The sequence below is a fragment of the Hypanus sabinus genome, chromosome 8 (genome assembly GCF_030144855.1).
Source record: "Hypanus sabinus isolate sHypSab1 chromosome 8, sHypSab1.hap1, whole genome shotgun sequence".
In the NCBI taxonomy this organism is placed as follows: Eukaryota; Metazoa; Chordata; class Chondrichthyes; order Myliobatiformes; family Dasyatidae; genus Hypanus; species Hypanus sabinus.
This window is the reverse complement of record NC_082713.1, coordinates 50,831,892-50,855,215: the sequence shown is the minus strand read 5'-3', so window position 1 is coordinate 50,855,215 and position 23,324 is coordinate 50,831,892. Positions and strand designations below refer to the sequence as shown.

Here is a 23,324-nt window from a genome sequence, read left to right as displayed (position 1 = left end):
ATCAGGCATTTGCTGCATGAAGAGTTCTTTAAAAATAAAACAAGGATGGTGGTTTCCCAGGAGAGACAGCATGCAGTTCATTAGCTCTGAAGACCTAGAATTGCAGAGACGGGATAAAGGCAGCAACTGTTTGGCACGCTCAGACACCAACAGTCCAAAAGTCTGTAAAAGGTGAGTTTTCAGTGAACATTATTTATCATGTTCAAGCAGATTCACCACTCTCTGGAATCACTGAGTAGTATTTGTTGTCGTTGACAGAGATTTCTCACAGAAAGAATTGAGCCTCAGTCTATACAAACTAAGCAACAGCATTTTGCTTCCAAAACTTCAGCAGATTCAAAGCCACTGCGTTGGCCGACATGTTCAATAACTCTGGGTTTCACAAATAAAATGAAGTGTTATGTTTAAAGAAATGTGTAACACATTTTATTGAACTCCAAAACCTACACCCAAAAGTGAGCTAAGAATCTTTATGTAATTACATCATCACGTCAGACCAACCTCTTAAAGTGAAACCCCAACTCATCGTCGGTGGTTGTGAAGTATGTACGTTTCTCCAAATTATGCTACCTTCTAATGTCACTATATACAACCTAGAAATTCATTTTATTGTGGGCAAAAGAAAAAAAGGAAATAATAATAATAAATAAATAAGCAATAATTATCAAGAACACGAGATGAAGAGCCCTTGAAAGTTATGTGAGAAGTTCAGTGATGGGGCAAGTGAAGTTACCCCCCCCCCCCATTCAAGAGCCTAATGGTTGAGGGGTAATAACTGTTCCTGAACCTGGTGGTGTGGAACCTCATGGCAGCAGTGAGAAGAGAGCGTGGCATGCATGATGGGGGTCCTTGATGATTGATGCTGCTTTCTTGCATCAGTGCCCTGTATACATGCACTCAATGGTGGAGAGGGCTTTACCTGTGATGGTCTGGGCCATATCCACTACTTTTTCTAGGCTTTTCTGTTCAAGAGCATAGGTATTTCCATACCAGGCAGAGATGCAACCAGTCAATATATTCTCCACCATGCATCTATAGAATTTTGCCGAAGTTTTAGATGACATGTTGAATCTTCAGAAACTTTTAAGAAAGTCACTGCCATGTTTTCTTGGTAATGACACTCACGTGTGGACCCTGGACAGAACCACTGAAAAATAACACCAAAGAATTTAAAGCTGCTGGCCCTTTCCACCTTTGATCCCCTTAAGAGGGCTGGCTTGTGGACCTTCTGATTCGTCCTTCTGAAGTCAAAAATCAACCTCTTGGTCTTGATGACGTTGAGTGAGAGATTGTTGTTGTGGCACCACTCACCCAGATTTTTCAATCTCCCTCCTACATGCTGATTCATCACCACCTTTGATTCGGCTAATGACAGTGGTGTCATCAGCAGGCTTAAGTATGGCATTGGAGCTGTGCTCAGCCTCTCAGTCATAAGTGTAAGTTGAGTAGAGCAGGGGGCTAAGCACACAGTCCTGTGGTGCATCTGTGCTGATGGAGATTGTGGTGGAGATGCTGAGAATCTAAAATGACTGGAGTCTGCAAGGATCCAGTTGCACAAGGAGGTATTAAGGCCATCTAAATTTTACATACCCCCCCAATCATGGACAGGAAGGCAGAAAATTGCAAGGGATCTGATGACAGGTTTTCAGTTCTCTGGTTATGTAAGAGAAAATCAGAGGCTAATCTTAGAAGGCTTTGACCAATTATTCTGTTTTTGGTGTTTGGAAATTCATTGGAATCCATTCTAAAGGATTGTATAAACATTAATTTAGAAAAGTTTGGATTCATCATGGATAGTTAGCTTGCATTTGTCAATGGAAAGTTAGACCAATGTCCAAGAACTTTTCAAATGCATTACCTTATACTTCTCTGGATTACGTTACTACATTTCCAATCAAGTGATCAGACAATCTGAATCTTGTTGCAGTCTGATGTTTACTGTGAATTGTCAACCATCTGACAAATATTTGTATTGCCTGTAAAGTTCCTTATACGTTCCCTTGCCACCCCCACCAATTGGGTCTAAATTGTTATGTATATATATAAAACAGAAATCAAGTGAACAATTATAAGTAATGCCCAATTAGAATCAACCAGCAGCATAGAACAATGTTTTATTTGGGCATTCTTGTCTTATTCTGCAAGCTACTGTACAGTTCTGGGTGGTGGATTCATTTACAAAAGCAGCAAGATAATATTACTTTGTACATTAAAATTTCTCTGGTGCAACCAGAAAGGGCTGTTTTTTTTAAAAAAAGATTAATATTTCTGCATGGTGAACTTTCATATAAGCACTCTTGAGTTTCCACATTGAAAGTATTTCTCATCTATTGTGCCAGGAAATATGGCAGGTAGATAAAAATCACAAACTACCTGAGGTTCAAGAGGTACAGCTCTGAGCAAAAGCATGAGTGCTGCACTAAACCTCACACCAGGCCACAGCATTCTCCTGTAGTCAGTGAAGATTTTTAACCAGTAGAAACCATGCTTTTGTTGCTGTTGTCATGCATAGATATGGGTCACAGCTGCACAGAGTTTGGTGCCACAACCTGATGACAACAGATCTGCAAAATCGAACAAACAGAAATAAATCCAGTTACATTGCTGCACCAATATTTTTATCTAAACTAAAATGATACACCCGGACATGCGTCGCGTCGAAGGCATAACACTCAGATCTGTACCTAGAAATTGTTAGAAAACGAGTATCACTAAATTAGAAACTACTGAATGGGCATTGGGCATTATCTTGAAGTGAATTACGTTGCTCATGACTTAGTCTGTTTGCAAGAGAGTGCTGTGGCAGCAGAGAGGCATTGTAGGTATTATTAGAGGAAGTGGACAGCAGACTTGAATACCACAAGACAGCCAGGGACAGAGGGGATTGGGCTTCAGCGCTGATGGAAATTAGGTAAAAGTGCTTCAATGATCGAGGGTGGTAGGAGCATCATTTTGTTTGAAGGCTGTGGTATTTGAGGCAGTAAGACCGAATTGGTGAGTCTCAGGGCAGAGACAGAAGATTGATGTGTTACAGTGATTGGGTATGAGGATCGGAGAGGAGAGTGGAGAGTGAGGAGTTTCAGTGGGTATGAGTCTCGGAGTGGAGATTGGAGAGTGAGGTGTTTCAGTGATTGGGTATGAGGGTCGGAGTGGAGAGTGGAGAGTGAGGAGTTTCAGTGGGTATGAGTCTCGGAGTGGAGATTGGAGAGTGAGGTGTTTCAGTGGGTATGAGGCTCGGAGTGGAGATTGGAGAGTGAGGGGTTTCAGTGGGTATGAGGCTCGGAGTGGAGTTTGGAGTGTGAGGTGTTTCAGTGATTGTGTATGAAGCTCTGAGTGGAGATTGGAGAGTGAGGTGTTTCAGTGATTATGAGGATCAGAGAAGTGACTGAAGAGGGAGGGGGTTCAGTGGGTATGAGGCTAGGAGTGGGGACAGGACAGTGAGCTGTTTCAGTGATTGGGTATAAGGCTCGGAGTGGAGATTGGAGAGGGAGATGTTTCAGTAATTGGGTATGAGGTTCAGAGTGGAGATTAGAGAGTGAGGTGTTTCAGCCATTGGGTATGAGGCTCGGAGTGGGTGATTGGAGAGTGAGGTGTTTCAGTGGGTATGACGTTTGGAGTGGAGATTGCAGAGTGAGGTTATTCAGTGGGTATGAGGCTGGAGGTGGAGATTGGAGAGTGAGGTGTTTCAGTGATTGGGTATGAGGCTCGGAGTGGAGATTGGAGAGTGAGGTGTTTCAGTGATTGGGTATAAGGCTCGGGGTGGAGATTGGAGAGTGAGGTATTATAGTGACTACTGGGTATGAGGGTCGGAGTGGAGAGTGGAGAGTGAGGGGTTTCAGAGGGTATGAGGCTTGATGTGGAGATTGGAGAGTGAGGTGTTTCAGTGATTGGGTATGAGGTTCAGAGTGGAGATTGGAGAGTGAGGAGTTTCAGTGAGTATGATGCTCGGAGCAGAGATTGGAGTGTGAGGAGTTTCAGTGATAGGGTATGAGGCTTGGAGTGGAGATTGGAGAGTGAGGAGTTTCAGTGGGTATGAGTCTCGGAGTGGAGATTGGAGAGAGAGGTGTTTCAGTGGGTATGAGGCTCGGAGTGGAGATTGGAGAGTGAGGTGTTTCAGTGAGTATGAGGCTCGGAGTGGAGATTGGCGAGTGAGGTGTTTCAGTGATTGGATATGAGGCTGGGAGTGGCGATTGGAGAGTGAGGTGTTTCAGTGATTGGATATGAGGCTGGGAGTGGAGATTGGAGAGTGAGGTGTTTCAGTGATTATGAGGATCAGAGAAGTGACTGAAGAGGGAGGTGGTTCAGTGGGTATGAGGCTAGGAGTGGAGACAGGACAGTGAGCTGTTTCAGTGATTGGGTATAAGGCTCGGTGTGGAGATTGGAGAGGGAGATGTTTCAGTAATTGGGTATGAGGTTCAGAGTGGAGATTGGAGAGTGAGGTGTTTCAGCGGGTATGAGGCTCGGAGTGGAGATTGGAGAGTGATGTGTTTCAGTGTTTATGAGGCTCGGAGTGGTAATTGGAGAGTGTGGTGTATCAGTGTTTATGAGGCTCGGAGTGGAGATTGGAGAGTGTGGTGTATCAGTGTTTATGAGGCTCAGAGTGGAGATTGGAGAGTGAAGTGTTTCAGTTTGTATGAGGCTCGAAGTGGATATTGGAGAGTGAGGTGTTTCAGTTGGTATCAGGCTCGGAGTGGAGTGGAGAGTGAGGTGTTTCAGTGATTGGGTATGAGGCTCGGAGTGGAGATTGGAGAGTGAGGTGTTTCAGTGGGTATGAGGCTCGGAGTGGAGATTGTAGAGTGAGGTGTTTCAGTGGGTATGAGGCTCGGAGTGGAGATTGGCGAGTGAGGTGTTTCAGTGATTGGGTATGAGGCTCGGAGTGGAGATTGTAGAGTGAGGTGTTTCAGTGGGTATGAGGCTCGGAGTGGAGATTGGCGAGTGAGGTGTTTCAGTGATTGGGTATGAGGCTCGGAGTGGAGATTGGAGAGTGAGGTGTTTCAGTGATTGGATATGAGGCTCGAGTTGAGATTGGAGGTTGAGATGTTTCAGTGATTGGGTATGAGTTTCAGAATGGAGATAGGAGAGTGAGGTGTCACAGTTTTCTATGAGGCTCAGAGTGGAGATTGGAGAGTGAGGTGTTTCAGTGATTATGAGGATCAGAGAAGTGACTGAAGAGGGAGGTGGTTCAGTGGGTATGAGGCTAGGAGTGGGGACAGGACAGTGAGCTGTTTCAGTGATTGGGTATAAGGCTCGGAGTGGAGATTGGAGAGTGAGGAGTTTCAGTGGGTATGAGGCTCGGAGTGGAGATTGGAGAGTGAGGTGTTTCAATGGGACTGAGGCTCGGAGTGGAGATTGGAGAGTGATATGTTTCAGTGATTGGGTATGAGGCTCGGAGTGGAGATTGGAGAGTGAGGTGTTTCAGTGATTGGGTATAAGGCTCGGGGTGGAGATTGGAGAGTGAGGTATTATAGTGACTACTGGGTATGAGGGTCGGAGTGGAGAGTGGAGAGTGAGGGGTTTCAGAGGGTATGAGGCTTGATGTGGAGATTGGAGAGTGAGGAGTTTCAGTGATTGGGTATGAGGTTCAGAGTGGAGATTGGAGAGTGAGGAGTTTCAGTGAGTATGATGCTCGGAGCAGAGATTGGAGTGTGAGGAGTTTCAGTGATAGGGTATGAGGCTTGGAGTTCAGATTGGAGAGTGAGGAGTTTCAGTGGGTATGAGTCTCGGAGTGGAGATTGGAGAGAGAGGTGTTTCAGTGGGTATGAGGCTCGGAGTGGTAATTGGAGAGTGAGCTGTTTCAGTGATTGGGTATGAGTTTCAGAATGGAGATTGGAGAGTGAGGTGTTTCAGTGGGTACGAGGCTCGGCGTGGAGATTGGAGAGTGAGGTGTTTCAGTGAGTATGAGGCTCGGAGTGGAGATTGGCGAGTGAGGTGCTTCAGTGGGTATGAGGCTCGGAGTGGAGATTGGAGAGTGAGGGGTTTCAGTGATTGGATATGAGGCTGGGAGTGGAGATTGGAGAGTGAGGTGTTTCAGTGATTATGAGGATCAGAGAAGTGACTGAAGAGGGAGGTGGTTCAGTGGGTATGAGGCTAGAAGTGGAGATTGGAGAGTGAGGGGTTTCAGTGATTGGGTATAAGGCTCGGAGTGGAGATTGGAGAGTGAGGAGTTTCAGTGAGTATGAGGCTCGGAGTGGAGATTGGAGAGTGAGGTGTTTCAATGGGACTGAGGCTCGGAGTGGAGATTGGAGAGTGATATGTTTCAGTGATTGGGTATGAGGCTCGGGGTGGAGATTGGAGAGTGAGGTATTATAGTGACTACTGGGTATGAGGGTCGGAGTGGAGAGTGGAGAGTGTGGGGTTTCAGAGGGTATGAGGCTTGATGTGGATATTGGAGAGTGAGGTGTTTCAGTGATTGGGTATGAGGTTCAGAGTGGAGATTGGAGAGTGAGGAGTTTCAGTGAGTATGATGCTCGGAGCAGAGATTGGAGTGTGAGGAGTTTCAGTGATAGGGTATGAGGCTTGGAGTGGAGATTGGAGAGTGAGGAGTTTCAGTGGGTATGAGTCTCGGAGTGGAGATTGGAGAGAGAGGTGTTTCAGTGGGTATGAGGCTCGGAGTGGAGTGGAGAGTGAGCTGTTTCAGTGATTGGGTATGAGTTTCAGAATGGAGATTGGAGAGTGAGGTGTTTCAGTGGGTATGAGGCTCGGCGTGGAGATTGGAGAGTGAGGTGTTTCAGTGAGTATGAGGCTCGGAGTGGAGATTGGCGAGTGAGGTGTTTCAGTGATTGGATATGAGGCTGGGAGTGGCGATTGGAGAGTGAGGTGTTTCAGTGATTATGAGGATCAGAGAAGTGACTGAAGAGGGAGGTGGTTCAGTGGGTATGAGGCTAGGAGTGGAGACAGGACAGTGAGCTGTTTCAGTGATTGGGTATAAGGCTCGGTGTGGAGATTGGAGAGTGAGTTGTTTCAGTGGGAATGAGGCTCGGAGTGGAGATTGGAGAGTGATGTGTTTCAGTGTGTATAAGGCTCGGAGTGGAGATTGGAGAGTGAGGTGTTTCAATGGATATGAGGCTCGGAGTGGAGATTGGAGAGTGAGGTGTATCAGTGTTTATGAGGCTCGGAGTGGTAATTGGAGAGTGAAGTGTTTCAGTTTGTATGAGGCTCGAAGTGGATATTGGAGAGTGAGGTGTTTCAGTTGGTATCAGGCTCGGAGTGGAGTGGAGAGTGAGGTGTTTCAGTGATTGGGTATGAGGCTCGGAGTGGAGATTGGAGAGTGAGGTGTTTCAGTGGGTATGAGGCTCGGAGTGGAGATTGTAGAGTGAGGTGTTTCAGTGGGTATGAGGCTCGGAGTGGAGATTGGCGAGTGAGGTGTTTCAGTGATTGGGTATGAGGCTCGGAGTGGAGATTGGAGGTTGAGATGTTTCAGTGATTGGGTATGAGTTTCAGAATGGAGATAGGAGAGTGAGGTGTCACAGTTTTCTATGAGGCTCACAGTGGAGATTGGAGAGTGAGGTGTTTCAGTGATTGGGTATGAGGTTCAGAGTGGAGATTGGAGAGTGAGGAGTTTCAGTGAGTATGATGCTCGGAGCAGAGATTGGAGTGTGAGGAGTTTCAGTGATAGGGTATGAGGCTTGGAGTGGAGATTGGAGAGTGAGGAGTTTCAGTGGGTATGAGTCTCGGAGTGGAGATTGGAGAGAGAGGTGTTTCAGTGGGTATGAGGCTCGGAGTGGAGATTGGCGAGTGAGGTGTTTCAGTGATTGGATGTGAGGCTGGGAGTGGCGATTGGAGAGTGAGGTGTTTCAGTGATTGGATATGAGGCTGGGAGTGGAGATTGGAGAGTGAGGTGTTTCAGTGATTATGAGGATCAGAGAAGTGACTGAAGAGGGAGGTGGTTCAGTGGGTATGAGGCTAGGAGTGGAGACAGGACAGTGAGCTGTTTCAGTGATTGGGTATAAGGCTCGGTGTGGAGATTGGAGAGGGAGATGTTTCAGTAATTGGGTATGAGGTTCAGAGTGGAGATTGGAGAGTGATGTGTTTCAGTGTGTATGAGGCTCGGAGTGGAGATTGGAGAGTGTGGTGTATCAGTGTTTATGAGTCTCGGAGTGGTAATTGGAGAGTGAAGTGTTTCAGTTTGTATGAGGCTCGAAGTGGATATTGGAGAGTGAGGTGTTTCAGTTGGTATCAGGCTCGGAGTGGAGTGGAGAGTGAGGTGTTTCAGTGATTGGGTATGAGGCTCGGAGTGGAGATTGGAGAGTGAGGAGTTTCAGTGAGTATGATGCTCGGAGCAGAGATTGGAGTGTGAGGAGTTTCAGTGATAGGGTATGAGGCTTGGAGTGGAGATTGGAGAGTGAGGAGTTTCAGTGGGTATGAGTCTCGGAGTGGAGATTGGAGAGAGAGGTGTTTCAGTGGGTATGAGGCTCGGAGTGGAGTGGAGAGTGAGCTGTTTCAGTGATTGGGTATGAGTTTCAGAATGGAGATTGGAGAGTGAGGTGTTTCAGTGGGTATGAGGCTCGGCGTGGAGATTGGAGAGTGAGGTGTTTCAGTGAGTATGAGGCTCGGAGTGGAGATTGGCGAGTGAGGTGTTTCAGTGATTGGATATGAGGCTGGGAGTGGCGATTGGAGAGTGAGGTGTTTCAGTGATTATGAGGATCAGAGAAGTGACTGAAGAGGGAGGTGGTTCAGTGGGTATGAGGCTAGGAGTGGAGACAGGACAGTGAGCTGTTTCAGTGATTGGGTATAAGGCTCGGTGTGGAGATTGGAGAGTGAGTTGTTTCAGTGGGAATGAGGCTCGGAGTGGTAATTGGAGAGTGAAGTGTTTCAGTTTGTATGAGGCTCGAAGTGGATATTGGAGAGTGAGGTGTTTCAGTTGGTATCAGGCTCGGAGTGGAGTGGAGAGTGAGGTGTTTCAGTGATTGGGTATGAGGCTCGGAGTGGAGATTGGAGAGTGAGGTGTTTCAGTGGGTATGAGGCTCGGAGTGGAGATTGTAGAGTGAGGTGTTTCAGTGGGTATGAGGCTCGGAGTGGAGATTGGCGAGTGAGGTGTTTCAGTGATTGGGTATGAGGCTCGGAGTGGAGATTGGAGGTTGAGATGTTTCAGTGATTGGGTATGAGTTTCAGAATGGAGATAGGAGAGTGAGGTGTCACAGTTTTCTATGAGGCTCACAGTGGAGATTGGAGAGTGAGGTGTTTCAGTGATTGGGTATGAGGTTCAGAGTGGAGATTGGAGAGTGAGGAGTTTCAGTGAGTATGATGCTCGGAGCAGAGATTGGAGTGTGAGGAGTTTCAGTGATAGGGTATGAGGCTTGGAGTGGAGATTGGAGAGTGAGGAGTTTCAGTGGGTATGAGTCTCGGAGTGGAGATTGGAGAGAGAGGTGTTTCAGTGGGTATGAGGCTCGGAGTGGAGATTGGCGAGTGAGGTGTTTCAGTGATTGGATGTGAGGCTGGGAGTGGCGATTGGAGAGTGAGGTGTTTCAGTGATTGGATATGAGGCTGGGAGTGGAGATTGGAGAGTGAGGTGTTTCAGTGATTATGAGGATCAGAGAAGTGACTGAAGAGGGAGGTGGTTCAGTGGGTATGAGGCTAGGAGTGGAGACAGGACAGTGAGCTGTTTCAGTGATTGGGTATAAGGCTCGGTGTGGAGATTGGAGAGGGAGATGTTTCAGTAATTGGGTATGAGGTTCAGAGTGGAGATTGGAGAGTGATGTGTTTCAGTGTGTATGAGGCTCGGAGTGGAGATTGGAGAGTGTGGTGTATCAGTGTTTATGAGTCTCGGAGTGGTAATTGGAGAGTGAAGTGTTTCAGTTTGTATGAGGCTCGAAGTGGATATTGGAGAGTGAGGTGTTTCAGTTGGTATCAGGCTCGGAGTGGAGTGGAGAGTGAGGTGTTTCAGTGATTGGGTATGAGGCTCGGAGTGGAGATTGGAGAGTGAGGAGTTTCAGTGGGTATGAGTCTCGGAGTGGAGATTGGAGAGAGAGGTGTTTCAGTGGGTATGAGGCTCGGAGTGGAGTGGAGAGTGAGCTGTTTCAGTGATTGAGTATGAGTTTCAGAATGGAGATTGGAGAGTGAGGTGTTTCAGTGGGTATGAGGCTCGGCGTGGAGATTGGAGAGTGAGGTGTTTCAGTGAGTATGAGGCTCGGAGTGGAGATTGGCGAGTGAGGTGTTTCAGTGATTGGATATGAGGCTGGGAGTGGCGATTGGAGAGTGAGGTGTTTCAGTGATTATGAGGATCAGAGAAGTGACTGAAGAGGGAGGTGGTTCAGTGGGTATGAGGCTAGGAGTGGAGACAGGACAGTGAGCTGTTTCAGTGATTGGGTATAAGGCTCGGTGTGGAGATTGGAGAGTGAGTTGTTTCAGTGGGAATGAGGCTCGGAGTGGAGATTGGAGAGTGATGTGTTTCAGTGTGTATAAGGCTCGGAGTGGAGATTGGAGAGTGAGGTGTTTCAATGGATATGAGGCTCGGAGTGGAGATTGGAGAGTGAGGTGTATCAGTGTTTATGAGGCTCGGAGTGGTAATTGGAGAGTGAAGTGTTTCAGTTTGTATGAGGCTCGAAGTGGATATTGGAGAGTGAGGTGTTTCAGTTGGTATCAGGCTCGGAGTGGAGTGGAGAGTGAGGTGTTTCAGTGATTGGGTATGAGGCTCGGAGTGGAGATTGGAGAGTGAGGTGTTTCAGTGGGTATGAGGCTCGGAGTGGAGATTGTAGAGTGAGGTGTTTCAGTGGGTATGAGGCTCGGAGTGGAGATTGGCGAGTGAGGTGTTTCAGTGATTGGGTATGAGGCTCGGAGTGGAGATTGGAGGTTGAGATGTTTCAGTGATTGGGTATGAGTTTCAGAATGGAGATAGGAGAGTGAGGTGTCACAGTTTTCTATGAGGCTTGATGTGGAGATTGGAGAGTGAGGTGTTTCAGTGATTGGGTATGAGGTTCAGAGTGGAGATTGGAGAGTGAGGAGTTTCAGTGATTGGATATGAGGCTGGGAGTGGAGATTGGAGAGTGAGGTGTTTCAGTGATTATGAGGATCAGAGAAGTGACTGAAGAGGGAGGTGGTTCAGTGGGTATGAGGCTGGGAGTGGAGACAGGACAGTGAGCTGTTTCAGTGATTGGGTATAAGGCTCGGTGTGGAGATTGGAGAGGGAGATGTTTCAGTAATTGGGTATGAGGTTCAGAGTGGAGATTGGAGAGTGAGGTGTTTCAGCGGGTATGAGGCTCGGAGTGGAGATTGGAGAGTGATGTGTTTCAGTGTGTATAAGGCTCGGAGTGGAGATTGGAGAGTGTGGTGTATCAGTGTTTATGAGGCTCGGAGTGGTAATTGGAGAGTGAAGTGTTTCAGTTTGTATGAGGCTCGAAGTGGATATTGGAGAGTGAGGTGTTTCAGTTGGTATCAGGCTCGGAGTGGAGTGGAGAGTGAGGTGTTTCAGTGATTGGGTATGAGGCTCGGAGTGGAGATTGGAGAGTGAGGTGTTTCAGTGGGTATGAGGCTCGGAGTGGAGATTGTAGAGTGAGGTGTTTCAGTGGGTATGAGGCTCGGAGTGGAGATTGGCGAGTGAGGTGTTTCAGTGATTGGGTATGAGGCTCGGAGTGGAGATTGTAGAGTGAGGTGTTTCAGTGGGTATGAGGCTCGGAGTGGAGATTGGCGAGTGAGGTGTTTCAGTGATTGGGTATGAGGCTCGGAGTGGAGATTGGAGAGTGAGGTGTTTCAGTGATTGGATATGAGGCTCAAGTTGAGATTGGAGGTTGAGATGTTTCAGTGATTGGGTATGAGTTTCAGAATGGAGATAGGAGAGTGAGGTGTCACAGTTTTCTATGAGGCTCAGAGTGGAGATTGGAGAGTGAGGTGTTTCAGTGATTATGAGGATCAGAGAAGTGACTGAAGAGGGAGGTGGTTCAGTGGGTATGAGGCTAGGAGTGGGGACAGGACAGTGAGCTGTTTCAGTGATTGGTTATAAGGCTCGGAGTGGAGATTGGAGAGTGAGGAGTTTCAGTGGGTATGAGGCTCGGAGTGGAGATTGGAGAGTGAGGTGTTTCAATGGGACTGAGGCTCGGAGTGGAGATTGGAGAGTGATATGTTTCAGTGATTGGGTATGAGGCTCGGAGTGGAGATTGGAGAGTGAGGTGTTTCAGTGATTGGGTATAAGGCTCGGGGTGGAGATTGGAGAGTGAGGTATTATAGTGACTACTGGGTATGAGGGTCGGAATGGAGAGTGGAGAGTGAGGGGTTTCAGAGGGTATGAGGCTTGATGTGGAGATTGGAGAGTGAGGTGTTTCAGTGATTGGGTATGAGGTTCAGAGTGGAGATTGGAGAGTGAGGAGTTTCAGTGAGTATGATGCTCGGAGCAGAGATTGGAGTGTGAGGAGTTTCAGTGATAGGGTATGAGGCTTGGAGTTCAGATTGGAGAGTGAGGAGTTTCAGTGGGTATGAGTCTCGGAGTGGAGATTGGAGAGAGAGGTGTTTCAGTGGGTATGAGGCTCGGAGTGGTAATTGGAGAGTGAGCTGTTTCAGTGATTGGGTATGAGTTTCAGAATGGAGATTGGAGAGTGAGGTGTTTCAGTGGGTACGAGGCTCGGCGTGGAGATTGGAGAGTGAGGTGTTTCAGTGAGTATGAGGCTCGGAGTGGAGATTGGCGAGTGAGGGGTTTCAGTGATTGGATATGAGGCTGGGAGTGGAGATTGGAGAGTGAGGTGTTTCAGTTGGTATCAGGCTCGGAGTGGAGTGGAGAGTGAGGTGTTTCAGTGATTGGGTATGAGGCTCGGAGTGGAGATTGGAGAGTGAGGAGTTTCAGTGGGTATGAGTCTCGGAGTGGAGATTGGAGAGAGAGGTGTTTCAGTGGGTATGAGGCTCGGAGTGGAGTGGAGAGTGAGCTGTTTCAGTGATTGAGTATGAGTTTCAGAATGGAGATTGGAGAGTGAGGTGTTTCAGTGGGTATGAGGCTCGGCGTGGAGATTGGAGAGTGAGGTGTTTCAGTGAGTATGAGGCTCGGAGTGGAGATTGGCGAGTGAGGTGTTTCAGTGATTGGATATGAGGCTGGGAGTGGCGATTGGAGAGTGAGGTGTTTCAGTGATTATGAGGATCAGAGAAGTGACTGAAGAGGGAGGTGGTTCAGTGGGTATGAGGCTAGGAGTGGAGACAGGACAGTGAGCTGTTTCAGTGATTGGGTATAAGGCTCGGTGTGGAGATTGGAGAGTGAGTTGTTTCAGTGGGAATGAGGCTCGGAGTGGAGATTGGAGAGTGATGTGTTTCAGTGTGTATAAGGCTCGGAGTGGAGATTGGAGAGTGAGGTGTTTCAATGGATATGAGGCTCGGAGTGGAGATTGGAGAGTGAGGTGTATCAGTGTTTATGAGGCTCGGAGTGGTAATTGGAGAGTGAAGTGTTTCAGTTTGTATGAGGCTCGAAGTGGATATTGGAGAGTGAGGTGTTTCAGTTGGTATCAGGCTCGGAGTGGAGTGGAGAGTGAGGTGTTTCAGTGATTGGGTATGAGGCTCGGAGTGGAGATTGGAGAGTGAGGTGTTTCAGTGGGTATGAGGCTCGGAGTGGAGATTGTAGAGTGAGGTGTTTGAGTGGGTATGAGGCTCGGAGTGGAGATTGGCGAGTGAGGTGTTTCAGTGATTGGGTATGAGGCTCGGAGTGGAGATTGGAGGTTGAGATGTTTCAGTGATTGGGTATGAGTTTCAGAATGGAGATAGGAGAGTGAGGTGTCACAGTTTTCTATGAGGCTTGATGTGGAGATTGGAGAGTGAGGTGTTTCAGTGATTGGGTATGAGGTTCAGAGTGGAGATTGGAGAGTGAGGAGTTTCAGTGATTGGATATGAGGCTGGGAGTGGAGATTGGAGAGTGAGGTGTTTCAGTGATTATGAGGATCAGAGAAGTGACTGAAGAGGGAGGTGGTTCAGTGGGTATGAGGCTAGGAGTGGAGACAGGACAGTGAGCTGTTTCAGTGATTGGGTATAAGGCTCGGTGTGGAGATTGGAGAGGGAGATGTTTCAGTAATTGGGTATGAGGTTCAGAGTGGAGATTGGAGAGTGAGGTGTTTCAGCGGGTATGAGGCTCGGAGTGGAGATTGGAGAGTGATGTGTTTCAGTGTGTATAAGGCTCGGAGTGGAGATTGGAGAGTGTGGTGTATCAGTGTTTATGAGGCTCGGAGTGGTAATTGGAGAGTGAAGTGTTTCAGTTTGTATGAGGCTCGAAGTGGATATTGGAGAGTGAGGTGTTTCAGTTGGTATCAGGCTCGGAGTGGAGTGGAGAGTGAGGTGTTTCAGTGATTGGGTATGAGGCTCGGAGTGGAGATTGGAGAGTGAGGTGTTTCAGTGGGTATGAGGCTCGGAGTGGAGATTGTAGAGTGAGGTGTTTCAGTGGGTATGAGGCTCGGAGTGGAGATTGGCGAGTGAGGTGTTTCAGTGATTGGGTATGAGGCTCGGAGTGGAGATTGTAGAGTGAGGTGTTTCAGTGGGTATGAGGCTCGGAGTGGAGATTGGCGAGTGAGGTGTTTCAGTGATTGGGTATGAGGCTCGGAGTGGAGATTGGAGAGTGAGGTGTTTCAGTGATTGGATATGAGGCTCAAGTTGAGATTGGAGGTTGAGATGTTTCAGTGATTGGGTATGAGTTTCAGAATGGAGATAGGAGAGTGAGGTGTCACAGTTTTCTATGAGGCTCAGAGTGGAGATTGGAGAGTGAGGTGTTTCAGTGATTATGAGGATCAGAGAAGTGACTGAAGAGGGAGGTGGTTCAGTGGGTATGAGGCTAGGAGTGGGGACAGGACAGTGAGCTGTTTCAGTGATTGGTTATAAGGCTCGGAGTGGAGATTGGAGAGTGAGGAGTTTCAGTGGGTATGAGGCTCGGAGTGGAGATTGGAGAGTGAAGTGTTTCAATGGGACTGAGGCTCGGAGTGGAGATTGGAGAGTGATATGTTTCAGTGATTGGGTATGAGGCTCGGAGTGGAGATTGGAGAGTGAGGTGTTTCAGTGATTGGGTATAAGGCTCGGGGTGGAGATTGGAGAGTGAGGTATTATAGTGACTACTGGGTATGAGGGTCGGAGTGGAGAGTGGAGAGTGAGGGGTTTCAGAGGGTATGAGGCTTGATGTGGAGATTGGAGAGTGAGGAGTTTCAGTGATTGGGTATGAGGTTCAGAGTGGAGATTGGAGAGTGAGGAGTTTCAGTGAGTATGATGCTCGGAGCAGAGATTGGAGTGTGAGGAGTTTCAGTGATAGGGTATGAGGCTTGGAGTTCAGATTGGAGAGTGAGGAGTTTCAGTGGGTATGAGTCTCGGAGTGGAGATTGGAGAGAGAGGTGTTTCAGTGGGTATGAGGCTCGGAGTGGTAATTGGAGAGTGAGCTGTTTCAGTGATTGGGTATGAGTTTCAGAATGGAGATTGGAGAGTGAGGTGTTTCAGTGGGTACGAGGCTCGGCGTGGAGATTGGAGAGTGAGGTGTTTCAGTGAGTATGAGGCTCGGAGTGGAGATTGGCGAGTGAGGTGCTTCAGTGGGTATGAGGCTCGGAGTGGAGATTGGAGAGTGAGGGGTTTCAGTGATTGGATATGAGGCTGGGAGTGGAGATTGGAGAGTGAGGTGTTTCAGTTGGTATCAGGCTCGGAGTGGAGTGGAGAGTGAGGTGTTTCAGTGATTGGGTATGAGGCTCGGAGTGGAGATTGGAGAGTGAGGAGTTTCAGTGGGTATGAGTCTCGGAGTGGAGATTGGAGAGAGAGGTGTTTCAGTGGGTATGAGGCTCGGAGTGGAGTGGAGAGTGAGCTGTTTCAGTGATTGAGTATGAGTTTCAGAATGGAGATTGGAGAGTGAGGTGTTTCAGTGGGTATGAGGCTCGGCGTGGAGATTGGAGAGTGAGGTGTTTCAGTGAGTATGAGGCTCGGAGTGGAGATTGGCGAGTGAGGTGTTTCAGTGATTGGATATGAGGCTGGGAGTGGCGATTGGAGAGTGAGGTGTTTCAGTGATTATGAGGATCAGAGAAGTGACTGAAGAGGGAGGTGGTTCAGTGGGTATGAGGCTAGGAGTGGAGACAGGACAGTGAGCTGTTTCAGTGATTGGGTATAAGGCTCGGTGTGGAGATTGGAGAGTGAGTTGTTTCAGTGGGAATGAGGCTCGGAGTGGAGATTGGAGAGTGATGTGTTTCAGTGTGTATAAGGCTCGGAGTGGAGATTGGAGAGTGAGGTGTTTCAATGGATATGAGGCTCGGAGTGGAGATTGGAGAGTGAGGTGTATCAGTGTTTATGAGGCTCGGAGTGGTAATTGGAGAGTGAAGTGTTTCAGTTTGTATGAGGCTCGAAGTGGATATTGGAGAGTGAGGTGTTTCAGTTGGTATCAGGCTCGGAGTGGAGTGGAGAGTGAGGTGTTTCAGTGATTGGGTATGAGGCTCGGAGTGGAGATTGGAGAGTGAGGTGTTTCAGTGGGTATGAGGCTCGGAGTGGAGATTGTAGAGTGAGGTGTTTCAGTGGGTATGAGGCTCGGAGTGGAGATTGGCGAGTGAGGTGTTTCAGTGATTGGGTATGAGGCTCGGAGTGGAGATTGGAGGTTGAGATGTTTCAGTGATTGGGTATGAGTTTCAGAATGGAGATAGGAGAGTGAGGTGTCACAGTTTTCTATGAGGCTTGATGTGGAGATTGGAGAGTGAGGTGTTTCAGTGATTGGGTATGAGGTTCAGAGTGGAGATTGGAGAGTGAGGAGTTTCAGTGATTGGATATGAGGCTGGGAGTGGAGATTGGAGAGTGAGGTGTTTCAGTGATTATGAGGATCAGAGAAGTGACTGAAGAGGGAGGTGGTTCAGTGGGTATGAGGCTAGGAGTGGAGACAGGACAGTGAGCTGTTTCAGTGATTGGGTATAAGGCTCGGTGTGGAGATTGGAGAGGGAGATGTTTCAGTAATTGGGTATGAGGTTCAGAGTGGAGATTGGAGAGTGAGGTGTTTCAGCGGGTATGAGGCTCGGAGTGGAGATTGGAGAGTGATGTGTTTCAGTGTGTATAGGCTCGGAGTGGAGATTGGAGAGTGTGGTGTATCAGTGTTTATGAGGCTCAGAGTGGTAATTGGAGAGTGAAGTGTTTCAGTTTGTATGAGGCTCGAAGTGGATATTGGAGAGTGAGGTGTTTCAGTTGGTATCAGGCTCGGAGTGGAGTGGAGAGTGAGGTGTTTCAGTGATTGGGTATGAGGCTCGGAGTGGAGATTGGAGAGTGAGGTGTTTCAGTGGGTATGAGGCTCGGAGTGGAGATTGTAGAGTGAGGTGTTTCAGTGGGTATGAGGCTCGGAGTGGAGATTGGCGAGTGAGGTGTTTCAGTGATTGGGTATGAGGCTCGGAGTGGAGATTGGAGAGTGAGGTGTTTCAGTGATTGGATATGAGGCTCAAGTTGAGATTGGAGGTTGAGATGTTTCAGTGATTGGGTATGAGTTTCAGAATGGAGATAGGAGAGTGAGGTGTCACAGTTTTCTATGAGGCTCAGAGTGGAGATTGGAGAGTGAGGTGTTTCAGTGATTATGAGGATCAGAGAAGTGACTGAAGAGGGAGGTGGTTCAGTGGGTATGAGGCTAGGAGTGGGGACAGGACAGTGAGCTGTTTCAGTGATTGGTTATAAGGCTCGGAGTGGAGATTGGAGAGTGAGGAGTTTCAGTGGGTATGAGGCTCGGAGTGGAGATTGGAGAGTGAGGTGTTTCAATGGGACTGAGGCTCGGAGTGGAGATTGGAGAGTGATATGTTTCAGTGATTGGGTATGAGGCTCGGAGTGGAGATTGGAGAGTGAGGTGTTTCAGTGATTGGGTATAAGGCTCGGGGTGGAGATTGGAGAGTGAGGTATTATAGTGACTACTGGGTATGAGGGTCGGAGTGGAGAGTGGAGAGTGAGGGGTTTCAGAGGGTATGAGGCTTGATGTGGAGATTGGAGAGTGAGGTGTTTCAGTGATTGGGTATGAGGTTCAGAGTGGAGATTGGAGAGTGAGGAGTTTCAGTGAGTATGATGCTCGGAGCAGAGATTGGAGTGTGAGGAGTTTCAGTGATAGGGTATGAGGCTTGGAGTTCAGATTGGAGAGTGAGGAGTTTCAGTGGGTATGAGTCTCGGAGTGGAGATTGGAAAGAGAGGTGTTTCAGTGGGTATGAGGCTCGGAGTGGTAATTGGAGAGTGAGCTGTTTCAGTGATTGGGTATGAGTTTCAGAATGGAGATTGGAGAGTGAGGTGTTTCAGTGGGTACGAGGCTCGGCGTGGAGATTGGAGAGTGAGGTGTTTCAGTGAGTATGAGGCTCGGAGTGGAGATTGGCGAGTGAGGTGCTTCAGTGGGTATGAGGCTCGGAGTGGAGATTGGAGAGTGAGGGGTTTCAGTGATTGGATATGAGGCTGGGAGTGGAGATTGGAGAGTGAGGTGTTTCAGTGATTATGAGGATCAGAGAAGTGACTGAAGAGGGAGGTGGTTCAGTGGGTATGAGGCTAGGAGTGGAGATTGGAGAGTGAGGGGTTTCAGTGATTGGGTATAAGGCTCGGAGTGGAGATTGGAGAGTGAGGAGTTTCAGTGAGTATGAGGCTCGGAGTGGAGATTGGAGAGTGAGGTGTTTCAATGGGACTGAGGCTCGGAGTGGAGATTGGAGAGTGATATGTTTCAGTGATTGGGTATGAGGCTCGGAGTGGAGATTGGAGAGTGAGGTGTTTCAGTGATTGGGTATAAGGCTCGGGGTGGAGATTGGAGAGTGAGGTATTATAGTGACTACTGGGTATGAGGGTCGGAGTGGAGAGTGGAGAGTGAGGGGTTTCAGAGGGTATGAGGCTTGATGTGGAGATTGGAGAGTGAGGTGTTTCAGTGATTGGGTATGAGGTTCAGAGTGGAGATTGGAGAGTGAGGAGTTTCAGTGAGTATGATGCTCGGAGCAGAGATTGGAGTGTGAGGAGTTTCAGTGATAGGGTATGAGGCTTGGAGTGGAGATTGGAGAGTGAGGAGTTTCAGTGGGTATGAGGCTCGGAGTGGAGATTGGAGTGTGAGGAGTTTCAGTGATTATGAGGATCAGAGAAGTGACTGAAGAGGGAGGTGGTTCAGTGGGTATGAGGCTAGGAGTGGAGACAGGACAGTGAGCTGTTTCAGTGATTGGGTATAAGGCTCGGTGTGGAGATTGGAGAGTGAGTTGTTTCAGTGGGAATGAGGCTCGGAGTGGAGATTGGAGAGTGAGGTGTATCAGTGTTTATGAGGCTCGGAGTGGTAATTGGAGAGTGAAGTGTTTCAGTTTGTATGAGGCTCGAAGTGGATATTGGAGAGTGAGGTGTTTCAGTTGGTATCAGGCTCGGAGTGGAGTGGAGAGTGAGGTGTTTCAGTGATTGGGTATGAGGCTCGGAGTGGAGATTGGAGAGTGAGGTGTTTCAGTGGGTATGAGGCTCGGAGTGGAGATTGTAGAGTGAGGTGTTTCAGTGGGTATGAGGCTCGGAGTGGAGATTGGCGAGTGAGGTGTTTCAGTGATTGGGTATGAGGCTCGGAGTGGAGATTGGAGGTTGAGATGTTTCAGTGATTGGGTATGAGTTTCAGAATGGAGATAGGAGAGTGAGGTGTCACAGTTTTCTATGAGGCTTGATGTGGAGATTGGAGAGTGAGGTGTTTCAGTGATTGGGTATGAGGTTCAGAGTGGAGATTGGAGAGTGAGGAGTTTCAGTGATTGGATATGAGGCTGGGAGTGGAGATTGGAGAGTGAGGTGTTTCAGTGATTATGAGGATCAGAGAAGTGACTGAAGAGGGAGGTGGTTCAGTGGGTATGAGGCTAGGAGTGGAGACAGGACAGTGAGCTGTTTCAGTGATTGGGTATAAGGCTCGGTGTGGAGATTGGAGAGGGAGATGTTTCAGTAATTGGGTATGAGGTTCAGAGTGGAGATTGGAGAGTGAGGTGTTTCAGCGGGTATGAGGCTCGGAGTGGAGATTGGAGAGTGATGTGTTTCAGTGTGTATAGGCTCGGAGTGGAGATTGGAGAGTGTGGTGTATCAGTGTTTATGAGGCTCAGAGTGGTAATTGGAGAGTGAAGTGTTTCAGTTTGTATGAGGCTCGAAGTGGATATTGGAGAGTGAGGTGTTTCAGTTGGTATCAGGCTCGGAGTGGAGTGGAGAGTGAGGTGTTTCAGTGATTGGGTATGAGGCTCGGAGTGGAGATTGGAGAGTGAGGTGTTTCAGTGGGTATGAGGCTCGGAGTGGAGATTGTAGAGTGAGGTGTTTCAGTGGGTATGAGGCTCGGAGTGGAGATTGGCGAGTGAGGTGTTTCAGTGATTGGGTATGAGGCTCGGAGTGGAGATTGGAGAGTGAGGTGTTTCAGTGATTGGATATGAGGCTCAAGTTGAGATTGGAGGTTGAGATGTTTCAGTGATTGGGTATGAGTTTCAGAATGGAGATAGGAGAGTGAGGTGTCACAGTTTTCTATGAGGCTCAGAGTGGAGATTGGAGAGTGAGGTGTTTCAGTGATTATGAGGATCAGAGAAGTGACTGAAGAGGGAGGTGGTTCAGTGGGTATGAGGCTAGGAGTGGGGACAGGACAGTGAGCTGTTTCAGTGATTGGTTATAAGGCTCGGAGTGGAGATTGGAGAGTGAGGAGTTTCAGTGGGTATGAGGCTCGGAGTGGAGATTGGAGAGTGAGGTGTTTCAATGGGACTGAGGCTCGGAGTGGAGATTGGAGAGTGATATGTTTCAGTGATTGGGTATGAGGCTCGGAGTGGAGATTGGAGAGTGAGGTGTTTCAGTGATTGGGTATAAGGCTCGGGGTGGAGATTGGAGAGTGAGGTATTATAGTGACTACTGGGTATGAGGGTCGGAGTGGAGAGTGGAGAGTGAGGGGTTTCAGAGGGTATGAGGCTTGATGTGGAGATTGGAGAGTGAGGTGTTTCAGTGATTGGGTATGAGGTTCAGAGTGGAGATTGGAGAGTGAGGAGTTTCAGTGAGTATGATGCTCGGAGCAGAGATTGGAGTGTGAGGAGTTTCAGTGATAGGGTATGAGGCTTGGAGTTCAGATTGGAGAGTGAGGAGTTTCAGTGGGTATGAGTCTCGGAGTGGAGATTGGAAAGAGAGGTGTTTCAGTGGGTATGAGGCTCGGAGTGGTAATTGGAGAGTGAGCTGTTTCAGTGATTGGGTATGAGTTTCAGAATGGAGATTGGAGAGTGAGGTGTTTCAGTGGGTACGAGGCTCGGCGTGGAGATTGGAGAGTGAGGTGTTTCAGTGAGTATGAGGCTCGGAGTGGAGATTGGCGAGTGAGGTGCTTCAGTGGGTATGAGGCTCGGAGTGGAGATTGGAGAGTGAGGGGTTTCAGTGATTGGATATGAGGCTGGGAGTGGAGATTGGAGAGTGAGGTGTTTCAGTGATTATGAGGATCAGAGAAGTGACTGAAGAGGGAGGTGGTTCAGTGGGTATGAGGCTAGGAGTGGAGATTGGAGAGTGAGGGGTTTCAGTGATTGGGTATAAGGCTCGGAGTGGAGATTGGAGAGTGAGGAGTTTCAGTGAGTATGAGGCTCGGAGTGGAGATTGGAGAGTGAGGTGTTTCAATGGGACTGAGGCTCGGAGTGGAGATTGGAGAGTGATATGTTTCAGTGATTGGGTATGAGGCTCGGAGTGGAGATTGGAGAGTGAGGTGTTTCAGTGATTGGGTATAAGGCTCGGGGTGGAGATTGGAGAGTGAGGTATTATAGTGACTACTGGGTATGAGGGTCGGAGTGGAGAGTGGAGAGTGAGGGGTTTCAGAGGGTATGAGGCTTGATGTGGAGATTGGAGAGTGAGGTGTTTCAGTGATTGGGTATGAGGTTCAGAGTGGAGATTGGAGAGTGAGGAGTTTCAGTGAGTGTGATGCTCGGAGCAGAGATTGGAGTGTGAGGAGTTTCAGTGATTATGAGGATCAGAGAAGTGACTGAAGAGGGAGGTGGTTCAGTGGGTATGAGGCTAGGAGTGGAGACAGGACAGTGAGCTGTTTCAGTGATTGGGTATAAGGCTCGGTGTGGAGATTGGAGAGTGAGTTGTTTCAGTGGGAATGAGGCTCGGAGTGGAGATTGGAGAGTGATGTGTTTCAGTGTGTATAAGGCTCGGAGTGGAGATTGGAGAGTGAGGTGTTTCAATGGATATCAGGCTCGGAGTGGAGATTGGAGAGTGAGGTGTATCAGTGTTTATGAGGCTCGGAGTGGTAATTGGAGAGTGAAGTGTTTCAGTTTGTATGAGGCTCGAAGTGGATATTGGAGAGTGAGGTGTTTCAGTTGGTATCAGGCTCGGAGTGGAGTGGAGAGTGAGGTGTTTCAGTGATTGGGTATGAGGCTCGGAGTGGAGATTGGAGAGTGAGGTGTTTCAGTGGGTATGAGGCTCGGAGTGGAGATTGTAGAGTGAGGTGTTTGAGTGGGTATGAGGCTCGGAGTGGAGATTGGCGAGTGAGGTGTTTCAGTGATTGGGTATGAGGCTCGGAGTGGAGATTGGAGGTTGAGATGTTTCAGTGATTGGGTATGAGTTTCAGAATGGAGATAGGAGAGTGAGGTGTCACAGTTTTCTATGAGGCTTGATGTGGAGATTGGAGAGTGAGGTGTTTCAGTGATTGGGTATGAGGTTCAGAGTGGAGATTGGAGAGTGAGGAGTTTCAGTGATTGGATATGAGGCTGGGAGTGGAGATTGGAGAGTGAGGTGTTTCAGTGATTATGAGGATCAGAGAAGTGACTGAAGAGGGAGGTGGTTCAGTGGGTATGAGGCTAGGAGTGGAGACAGGACAGTGAGCTGTTTCAGTGATTGGGTATAAGGCTCGGTGTGGAGATTGGAGAGGGAGATGTTTCAGTAATTGGATATGAGGTTCAGAGTGGAGATTGGAGAGTGAGGTGTTTCAGCGGGTATGAGGCTCGGAGTGGAGATTGGAGAGTGATGTGTTTCAGTGTGTATAAGGCTCGGAGTGGAGATTGGAGAGTGTGGTGTATCAGTGTTTATGAGGCTCGGAGTGGTAATTGGAGAGTGAAGTGTTTCAGTTTGTATGAGGCTCGAAGTGGATATTGGAGAGTGAGGTGTTTCAGTTGGTATCAGGCTCGGAGTGGAGTGGAGAGTGAGGTGTTTCAGTGATTGGGTATGAGGCTCGGAGTGGAGATTGGAGAGTGAGGTGTTTCAGTGGGTATGAGGCTCGGAGTGGAGATTGTAGAGTGAGGTGTTTCAGTGGGTATGAGGCTCGGAGTGGAGATTGGCGAGTGAGGTGTTTCAGTGATTGGGTATGAGGCTCGGAGTGGAGATTGGAGAGTGAGGTGTTTCAGTGATTGGATATGAGGCTCAAGTTGAGATTGGAGGTTGAGATGTTTCAGTGATTGGGTATGAGTTTCAGAATGGAGATAGGAGAGTGAGGTGTCACAGTTTTCTATGAGGCTCAGAGTGGAGATTGGAGAGTG

General features: G+C 48.4%; 1 long non-coding RNA gene across 4 annotated transcripts in view; it reads right to left on the bottom strand.

Moving 5' to 3' along the window:
• The window catches only part of LOC132397735 (uncharacterized), a 261,548-nt gene that overhangs the window by 24,188 nt on the left and 214,036 nt on the right, over nt 1-23,324 (bottom strand). For 2 of the 4 annotated variants that reach the window (XR_009513430.1, XR_009513431.1), the window contains exon 1: nt 2,374-3,488. This is a non-coding gene — a long non-coding RNA (uncharacterized LOC132397735). Of the gene's footprint in view, nt 1-2,373; nt 3,555-23,324 lie in introns of those variants that run through there. The other 2 variants (XR_009513432.1, XR_009513429.1) reach the window with 2 other exon arrangements.